The sequence below is a fragment of the Anas acuta genome, chromosome 1, assembly GCF_963932015.1.
Source record: "Anas acuta chromosome 1, bAnaAcu1.1, whole genome shotgun sequence".
NCBI classification, from domain to species: domain Eukaryota; kingdom Metazoa; phylum Chordata; class Aves; order Anseriformes; family Anatidae; genus Anas; species Anas acuta.
The window spans coordinates 121,908,795-121,917,503 of record NC_088979.1 but is presented as its reverse complement, the minus strand read 5'-3'; the positions used below and the strand labels follow the sequence as shown (position 1 = coordinate 121,917,503).

At 49.5% G+C, this 8,709-nt stretch overlaps 1 long non-coding RNA gene across 3 annotated transcripts; it reads right to left on the bottom strand.

Annotated features, from left to right (window-relative positions):
• Window positions 1-1,958: 1,958 nt before the first annotated feature.
• On the bottom strand, window positions 1,959-7,605 carry LOC137864565 (uncharacterized). Of its 3 annotated transcripts, XR_011101549.1 has the most exons (5): window positions 7,449-7,605; window positions 7,094-7,245; window positions 6,526-6,621; window positions 6,174-6,306; window positions 1,959-5,931 (listed from the first exon to the last, which is right to left on the bottom strand). It is a non-coding gene; the product is annotated as an uncharacterized lncRNA (long non-coding RNA). The 3 variants fall into 3 exon arrangements; XR_011101547.1 differs by lacking the exon at window positions 6,526-6,621; XR_011101546.1 differs by lacking the exons at window positions 7,094-7,245; window positions 7,449-7,605 and having other exon boundaries at window positions 6,526-6,828.
• Between the last annotated feature and the right edge of the window lie 1,104 nt (window positions 7,606-8,709).

Sequence of the window (8,709 nt, the reverse complement as noted above, 5' to 3'; positions counted from 1 at the left end):
AAACACTGTCATCCCATAATTAAGGGTGGATCCAATGTATGCATCCTAGAGAGGCCCAGGGAAGCAGTTTCAGTATGTCTTAACAGTGAGTCTGTTCTAAAAACCTTACCCCGTGTGGTCACCACAGAATTAAAACTTCTGCTGAAAGCTTTATGCCTTGCTTAAACCATTTCACACCACCTGCAGGCTCAGAAAGGGAGTCTCCACAGGGAAGTGTATTAGAGTAATTACGTGAGGGTTGCTGTAACTCCCTGTGTGGTGCTAACGTTAGACTGACACAGTTCTTGTCACTAAAGCTCATATGCAGCACTTCGGCCACTCATTTATTATTAGCTACATCTCTTCTGAAAGCATCATTGCTGATGCTGTGATTCGAGGTCTTCAGGGCCAGGTCCTGCCATGCTGATGTCTCGCCATGGACAGGTCATTCTGCTTACCTGTTGTCATTTGGCCAAGCCAGAGTTTGAGGCAATGACCGAGGCAGTGAGAGGTGAAGTATTTGGTGGCTGCTTCTCTTCTTCCTGTTGTATTTTGTGCTTGCTTATTAACCAGATCATGTTGGGAGTAGGAAGTGGCAAAAAGTTGTGGACAAAGTCAAGAACGTCAGCTTTGTACAGGCAATTGAGCCAGCGTGAATTTGCCACGTATGCTTGAAGCTGAGGTCTTCTCTTCCTGCACTCTCCTTTCAAGATCTTAGAGAGAAAACAGAGCTTCTGAGTCTTTCTGGCATCTTTTCTTCCACTCCAGTAGCCTAATACCTTGTTTTTTTCTGTCATATATGCTTCTACCTCATCTTTTTGCTGAATTAGGCCTTCTCTCTAGTCTGTCCCTGAGCACTTATGTGGCTCCAGTGCTGCGAAGGATTAGCATCCAACTGCTGAGACCAGACACTCCATGTGAAATTAATTTAGATGGCTCTGCTATTCAGCGAGCTGATATCAGCCCTTCTCCTTTGTCAAAGTGAAAAACAAGAGCAAAAGGAGCGATCCCCTTTCCTTGGCCTCTCTGGGACGAATCTCCTATTACATCCGTGACCAAGCAATAGAAGTAAGAGTCCCAATCTGAAACTTGTTTGCACCTCTAAGTATATTACAGACATTCCTGAATATGTTGATTCTGGCTGAAGAAGAACTGATCCTAGTGGCTTCTGTTAGCACGTACGGTCTTGGGAGAAGGGATGTGGTTCAACTGCACTTGGGGGAGTAAGGTACAAAGCTCAATGTGTGATTCCCCAGTGCTAAGGAAGACAAACATTAATCCTAGCCTGTGCTCCTACAGCAACTGGCCTACTGCTTTTTCTTCAGTTGTCCACAGGAAAGGAATCCATCCCGAGCTAAAGGGATGAATGACTGACCAACAGCCTCTGCACTAAGCTGAGGATGTGGCTGAGCTAAAGCAGCTCTGAGCTGGAGCAGTGAGAGGCAAGCATGCTACAAGGTGATACTTCCTTCCAAAGCTGAATGAGAGAGAGGTGTTTTCTGCCTCTGTATTGGGATACAGAGCCCTCCTAGCTTGTACGCTTAAAACAGAAGCAAAGGGTGTGGATTGGTGGGAGGGTGTCCCCAGAGGTGGTGGAGTCCTTGCCTCTGGAAGAAGGGTGGAAGTGCTCCATAAAGGTTAAGGGTGGCAGAGATGGAAATGCTACAGCCCCAGGCCTTTCGCAGGATGGAGTCTGACTCCTTTGGATACCAGGTGGCTTTCTGATGAGCATTCAGCTACTTGACTCTAAAATCCCTGTAAAATATTTTAAATGACAAAACCATTCACAATATGTATAACTGGAAGAAGTGCCAAGATTCCTAATGCAATTTAGACATAGCTATGGGGGAGGTGGCTGTGCTTGGAAGGACATTATGTACAAAAACGAGGGGAAGGGGATTGTATCAGATGATCCACAGCAGCCCGTCTGCCAGCACAGCATCTGTTTTTAATTGGCTAATCAGATCCTGTTTGAAGCCTTTCTCAGCTGTGCTTCCCTTGAAAACCAGATTCCTCGTCCAGATGAGGCAGGACTGTTTGCGATTACAGTGCGGTTGGAACAAGAGCAGCAAGACTCGAAACGTACTGTGTGCTCAACACTTTCACCAACATTTCATGGGAACATCTTACTCTAGCAGAGATGTAGCAAGCAAGAGTATCTTCTTCATTCCTTTGGTCTATCTGAAGAGTCTGTCCTATGCTTTTTGGGGTTGGGGAGGAAAAGGAAGATAAATAAAGGTCTATCCCTGTGTTGTGAAGGGAGGACCATCTGAGGCGTCAAGCCTCAGTTGAGCATCCTCTAATACTGGTGCTTCTGGGTGGAGGCACTTGGAGGAATGAGATCTGGAAGTCAGCAGTGGCACAAGTAGCCTGGGCCAGGCCTTGGAGAAACCATCTGCCTAGGTTTGAGAGGAGAAGGGGCTGTACCTGGATTAGACACACAAGCCAGCATCCTCACCGAATGTGCAGTGTCTGCCACGTTAGTCATTGTGGCCCTGACTCATCTCTGCCTGCTGCTTGCAGCTGAGCTGCTATCTGCATGTATCATTTTCAGATCACCCATCATCAAGGGAGCTGTGGGAAAATACGAAGAGAAGAGCTTAATCTCGGTCCGTTGGAAACATTCTGTAACTCGCTGAGAACACCAACACCAAATGCTCAAGAGAAATTGTCAGCACGATTATTTTGCTCTTGCTGGCTCTGCGGTGATTTTTTTTTTTCCAGAAAGCAATGAACAACAGTTGTTGAGCAGTCAATAAGGAAAATGACTGATTTAATCACTGACCCTTTAATAAAGACCTGGGGTGATGGACTCAGCATCTCAGCTGGGACCAACTGTGTGGCCCATCACAGGGTTGCGTACGCACAGATGTATCAGGAGGCTGGTGTCCTGTTCTGGGGCTGGGTGCACGTCCTGCAGAGCACACTAAGTGTTGTCCATTGGGTTTACCGTGTTTATTTCCTAGAAAGAAGTAGTCACAAGCTCTATTTCTCATCCTCACCAGAACGTCTGCACAACAAGGAGCTCGTAACTTACGCGGTGTAAAAGGTTAATAGCAGCAGTTGGCTCGCATAGCGACTTGGACACGCTTTAGCCATTGCTAATACTTTGGCAGAAGGAGCTGTATTTACATGATCTGAATAGGTTTGCTTATTCACAGGCAAGATGTTACCCTGTCTGCCCAGGAAGGGCATTTCAAAGGTGTCTGTGCCTGCTGAAGGCTAACAACTGCTGTCACAAGAACAGGGGAGGTGCATCGTGGCCCCTTGACTGAATTCGTACTGCAAGAAAAGGAAATGCTTGCCTGGCATTTGGTGGCTCTGCTGATTCTCCAGCTCACTGATCCAATGGCAAACTCTTCACTGGATCTTGCTGAGGTGGGTTTCTACTGGAGCAGTGAGCTGCTCTGACTGCTGGCTACCATGTGCCCGCTGGGTTGAAGATGGGAAATGGCAAAGGAACCATTTGGGGCAGGTGGGTTCATAGCAAATGGACCTATTTTCTCTTTAGCTGCCAGCAGTAACTTCTAAAAATGCCTTTCGGTGTCATTCAGAGCTCGCAGGAGAAAGCCTCTCTGGTTCCTTATCAAAATGCCTCCGGAAGGCCTTGCACATGGTATGAAAGGTGAACCTGGAAAAAGTTACTGAGCAAAGACCAGCTGGTGGTTAGCAGCACGGGCAGGATGGTAACGTTACAGGAGTTCAGAAGTTTTAGAAGTGCAGAGAGATAAGAAGGACCGCTAAGCAGAGGAGCTGCTCTGCTACGAGAACAGACAAGAGCGTTGTAGATCTCCAAAACGCAAACATGTTGTGCTGTAATGGTAGGACAGCTGTATGGGCAGAGCCAAATCAAATAGTTACATTAGAGGGAAATGCTGCTTGTCCTGTTTCAGAAACAGTTTGTTTGCACTGGAGAATCTCTTTGAACTTAACTTTGTTATAGCGGTACAATGAGGCGCTTTCAATGGACTGATCCGGGAATTTAAACGCAAATAAAATAAAAACTTACAACCCAACAATTGACAGCCCCAAAGCAAAACACGTAGAGACGTTCTGCAGTCTGGCTAAAGCCATCAGCAGAATTTATTTATGTGCCCGCCGGGGACAGCTAAGCCCAGGGGTACAGGGTGGGTGCTTGGTACAGAGAGGGGACGGATGGATGCATGCAGATGGAGTGTCCCTGAGCAAGATGCCCTTTCAGATGTTTCCGGAGCCACTGATGCAGCTAGGCAAATTCTCTGCTGCATCGCATTTAAATGTTTCACTCTACGCCCTGTGAGCATCGTTGTTATCACCAGCAGGCAAGACCAGTCAAATAGTCATTACAGAAGCAACGGTGAAGGCAATATTTGACAGCTCGCAGTGAGCTTTCCAACCCGGTGACTAAAAACAGCCTCTGGGGCTGCCCCCTGCAAAATCCCCTCCTGCCCCATCCTCCGCTGGCACGTTTCCAAGGGGACTCCAAGTGTGACAGACCCAGCAGCTTTTTTGATCATTTGATCATTTTGGGTGGGGAGGAACAAAGCTGCTTAGGAACCCCCTGGACCTATCAAGCATCCTCAGATATGCCAAAGGGCCACGAGTTGGGTGCACACCTGCACCTCAGGAGTGATGGGGTTGTGCTCATCTTCTTTGAGCCACCAGCACCCTGCACGGTCTGAACAGCACGGGGTTTGGGGTTTGCTGTGCCTGGCAAATCCCAAGGGAGGAGCAGTTCCCAGACAGAGGCACGGTGCACACGGAGCCAGAGAGAAAGTCTTTTCTCTTGGCGCCGTAGCAAGCCCTAACGAGAAGCAGCCCACCCAAGCGTTTGAAGAATGAACTCACCAGGAGACTCCTCTGCTCTGATCAGCCTCCAACCATCTCATCTGCTTGTGAGGAGTAATAAGCCAGGGCATACGAGTTATTTTCGTGCACGCAGTTCGAGTAACCTCACACAGCGCTGCAGTGCAGCAGGGAGCCTGGAGGGCCCACAGGAATCCTCTCGCCCTTGGGGAAGATGTGGGAGTGGGGTAGGGACAAGGGGACAGAGTGCTCCACTTCCCAGGGCCCAAAAGTCTATTATTTTTGACATGGACACGGGTTAAAAATAATGCTGATGGGGGACCTGGTCCGAGCTCCCACCTGACCGCAGCCCAACATTTTTGGCAGAAGAAGGGAGAGCCCAGGCGCTCCACAAACCACATCCAAAGCGGCCCAGTGGAGCCCAAGCACCGGCATTGTTTGATGCACACACAGCGCACAGATGCCTTGCATTTAGTCCCCTTGTAGCATTCCTTCCAGAAATTTTCCAGAGATTCCTCTGTGCTCTGCTGTGAGGATGCAAATCATATCAGCTCAGCCTCAGCATGTTCCCTGGGGAGAAAAAAAGGCTTGTGCCTTGGAGTGAGACTCATCTTTTCAAAACATTGCTCCCAGGGGCAAAGGTGGCGATCGCCACTGCTTTGTGACATATTTGCTGTAGGGCTTTTGCTTTCTGGTCCATAAAAAAAAGCAAAAGTAACCAAGACGAGGCTTTCTGTTGTTTTGTTGGTGGTGTTTTGTCATGGATTTGATTTTTGAGTCCTGACTCGGGTTCTCTTTGCACGACCTGCTTTCCCTAACGTGTCAGTCCCAGCGTTTTCTGCCCTGCTTTCTGCCGGAAGATGGCTAGATAAGGGTAATTTGTGATGGAAACTTTCTCCATTTCTAACTGAAACAGCTAACGATCTTTGACTGTTCACATAAAACACCTTCTGACAACTCGTCAGACATCTGGAGACAAGCAGCTGCTGGGAGGAACCAGCCCAAAACACACATGTTTTGAATGATTTGACTGACTGAAATGTGTTTTTTTTTGCCTCTTGGTCACTCCTGTTTTCCCCCCTTGGTTAGGCCATGTCAGATCCATGTTCTACATGGCCGCTGCTGGACAAAATCTTCCAGGAAAAAAGAGCAAGGAGACCTGGTTTCCTACCCAAAAAATAAATAAATAAATAAATAATAATAATAATTCTCCCCTCCCTCCTCATAAGGAAAGACAGAAATCCACCTCTCCTTTCTGTTTTAATGCTGCTTTGAAGAGAAAAGGGACGTTTTCAAGTTGTAGACGGAATGAAACAAGGTAATTTATGCTGGCAATTTGTGCCGATGCTTTTGGAAGGCTTTAGGCCACTGTCTCAGCAAAATGCAGCCCCAGCAGGCTCGTGCCCTACCTGGCAAACCGCAGCAAGGCAAGGCGAGGCCGAGGCACATCTCCCACACCACACCGCCGCTGAGCGCAGCCAGGGGAAGCTCCAGCAGCTCACCAGCCCAAAGGGATCTTCAGCTCAGTCAGCCCGAAAGGACCTAGAAGGGAATGAGCTGGCAGTCACCTGGATTTTTCACAGGATTTTTAATAAGGTCTGCTGGAAGATCATTCACAGACACTGCGTGTGGATACAGCGTTGTGGGCAGCACCCTTAATTTATTTTGGCTCTCTTTTGCACGACGAGCAGATGACACAGCAGACAGCTGCCTTGCAGAGCCATTTCTGACCGGTCATCAAGGTCTCCTCAGGATCCTTACCTCCAGGACAAGGCCTCAACACCCTTGTTTCACCCTTGAAACCATCCACCACTGAGCTGCTGGGCATCCCAAGCACACAAAGGTGGCCCCAACACCCTGCACAGACGTGAAGGAGAGAGGAGGAGGAGGAGGATGGGAGCTGAAGCAGCTCACAGAAAGGGGGCACCTTGTTCCTGCAGCCCAGGAAACATCTGGCTCAGACTGGGAGCCCGGGTGTCCTGTGCATGCAGTGGGATACGGCTGGTTTCTCTCTCCTTTTCTCCCTCCCCCGCTCAGTACATTATCACCACCTGGGCTGCTAATAAAGGTTTTGTGTAGGCTGCACCTGGCCCTCTGGCTTTGTCCCCTTTTAGTTGTTGCGTGCTCTTTCAGAATTGCTGTTCTGAGTCAGAAAGGACACCAAGAGGGAGGCTATTTCCAGCCACCAGCCCTGCTGTGTCAGAAACAGCCAGTCCTGTCCATCCTGGCTAAAACCCGAACGAAGCCACTCAAAATCCTTCAACAGCTGACATCCCTGTAGCATCCCAGTTTCAGTGTAACCAGGAGGCCTCTGGTACTAAATGCTTACCCGCTGGGCTGCAGCTCCCCTGGAGACTTGGCCTCTCTTCAGGGCCGTGGCTTGGCCACATTGGCCCTCGTACTTGCCAGCCCATGTGGTCCAAATGTGATCCCTTGGACAGACAGGACCTGCAACTCACTTCACCCCTCCAGCTCGGTGTCCTGAATGATAAAGGAAGAAAATCAAATCAGAGTTACATGTTGTGTCTTTGCAGGGATCATTTCCTGACGCTATCAATGCTGTGGAGGTGCCTACTTGAACCCTAGCCAGCTTTTGCCTACATACAGCCCTAGGATAGCCCCAAACTTGGCCCTAGGGTCAGAGGTTCCCCTTCTCATTTTCTCTTGGTACTCGTCTGCCTCACCCAAAGCCATGTCCAAGCCTGCAGAGAGCCTTCACCTCCCAGGGGCTCTGCTGGTGGCATCTGGACCTGCCACCATGCAGGGCTCCGTATGACTCCTGCCCTGCACAGCAACAAGGCTGCCCATGACGTGCTGCTTTCTTGTAGGTTGTCTAAACTGGGGCCTGGGGCAGGCACCAAATTCATTACTGAGAAGCCAAGGTAGGAGGAAGTGAAAGCCACAAGGGCCATGACACCTGTTCGGCCTCTTTGTTTCTTTTGTCTCTCTCTGTCTCAGGAAACCTTGAGTTTCTATATTTGAGCACTGATTACCTCCTGAGTTCGTCCTTATCCTTGTTTGTGAAGTTTGACTGAATTCACACACTCCTGTGTACACAACAAGCTGCCCCAAGGCTGCCAGGGTGTTTGCACACCTGGCCAGGCTCCCCCCAGGCCACAGGGGCATGCACTCCTGGGTAGGAGGCGTGCAAGGCAAACACTGGGCTCTGCAACGCCGAAATGCAAGCAGACCTGTGGAGCCAGCAAGGATCTGCTGGCAGCACAGGCATGGCACAGGCACATTATTTCAGCCCCCACACTGCTGTGCTTCTTCTTTGTCACTGTGCCACAGGGTCCCACGCACCTGCTCTGCCACCACGCACCACATCCCACCCCTCTCTCTGCTGCTCCCAGGCCCTTCTGTGCCTGGAGAGTGGAGGAAAAAAAGGCAGGAAAGCTGCTGGGGGCATTTTCAGCTGAGCACAGAGAGGACAAGGCTTAAAGTCAGTCCAGCCTTGGAGCAGGTCCTCTTTGACCTGGTCAAAGCCCCTGACAGAGCTTCCAAGGGCAGCAGATGAAAGGCCACCAGCGTGTCCTGCTCCTTCTTCCCATTGACATTTCAGTGCTCAGGCTGAGCTAGTCGCGATCTCTCTCTCCTTAGTGACATGTTCTCCTTTCTGAGATTTTCTGTCCTTTGCACACCACTATCACACTCATCCATACGGAGGCCTATTAAGAACCCATACCACATGGTGGGCCTGCCCAACATTTCTCTCCTCCATGTCAAACAGGTGAGAAGCTCCTTGTTAAAAGTGGTGCCCAAATGCTGCTCTGAGCTAGTATGTGGTCCCCAGCCCAGAGAGCAAGCAGATTGCAAAGGCTGGGAGCTTACACTGTAATACCAGAAGAGAAGGGTGAATTTACTATTAAAACCCAGCACCCAGGTGAGTGTGGCCTTTAAAATATTCTCAGTTGTGTGGAAACAACCCCCTAGCAGCTTTTGACT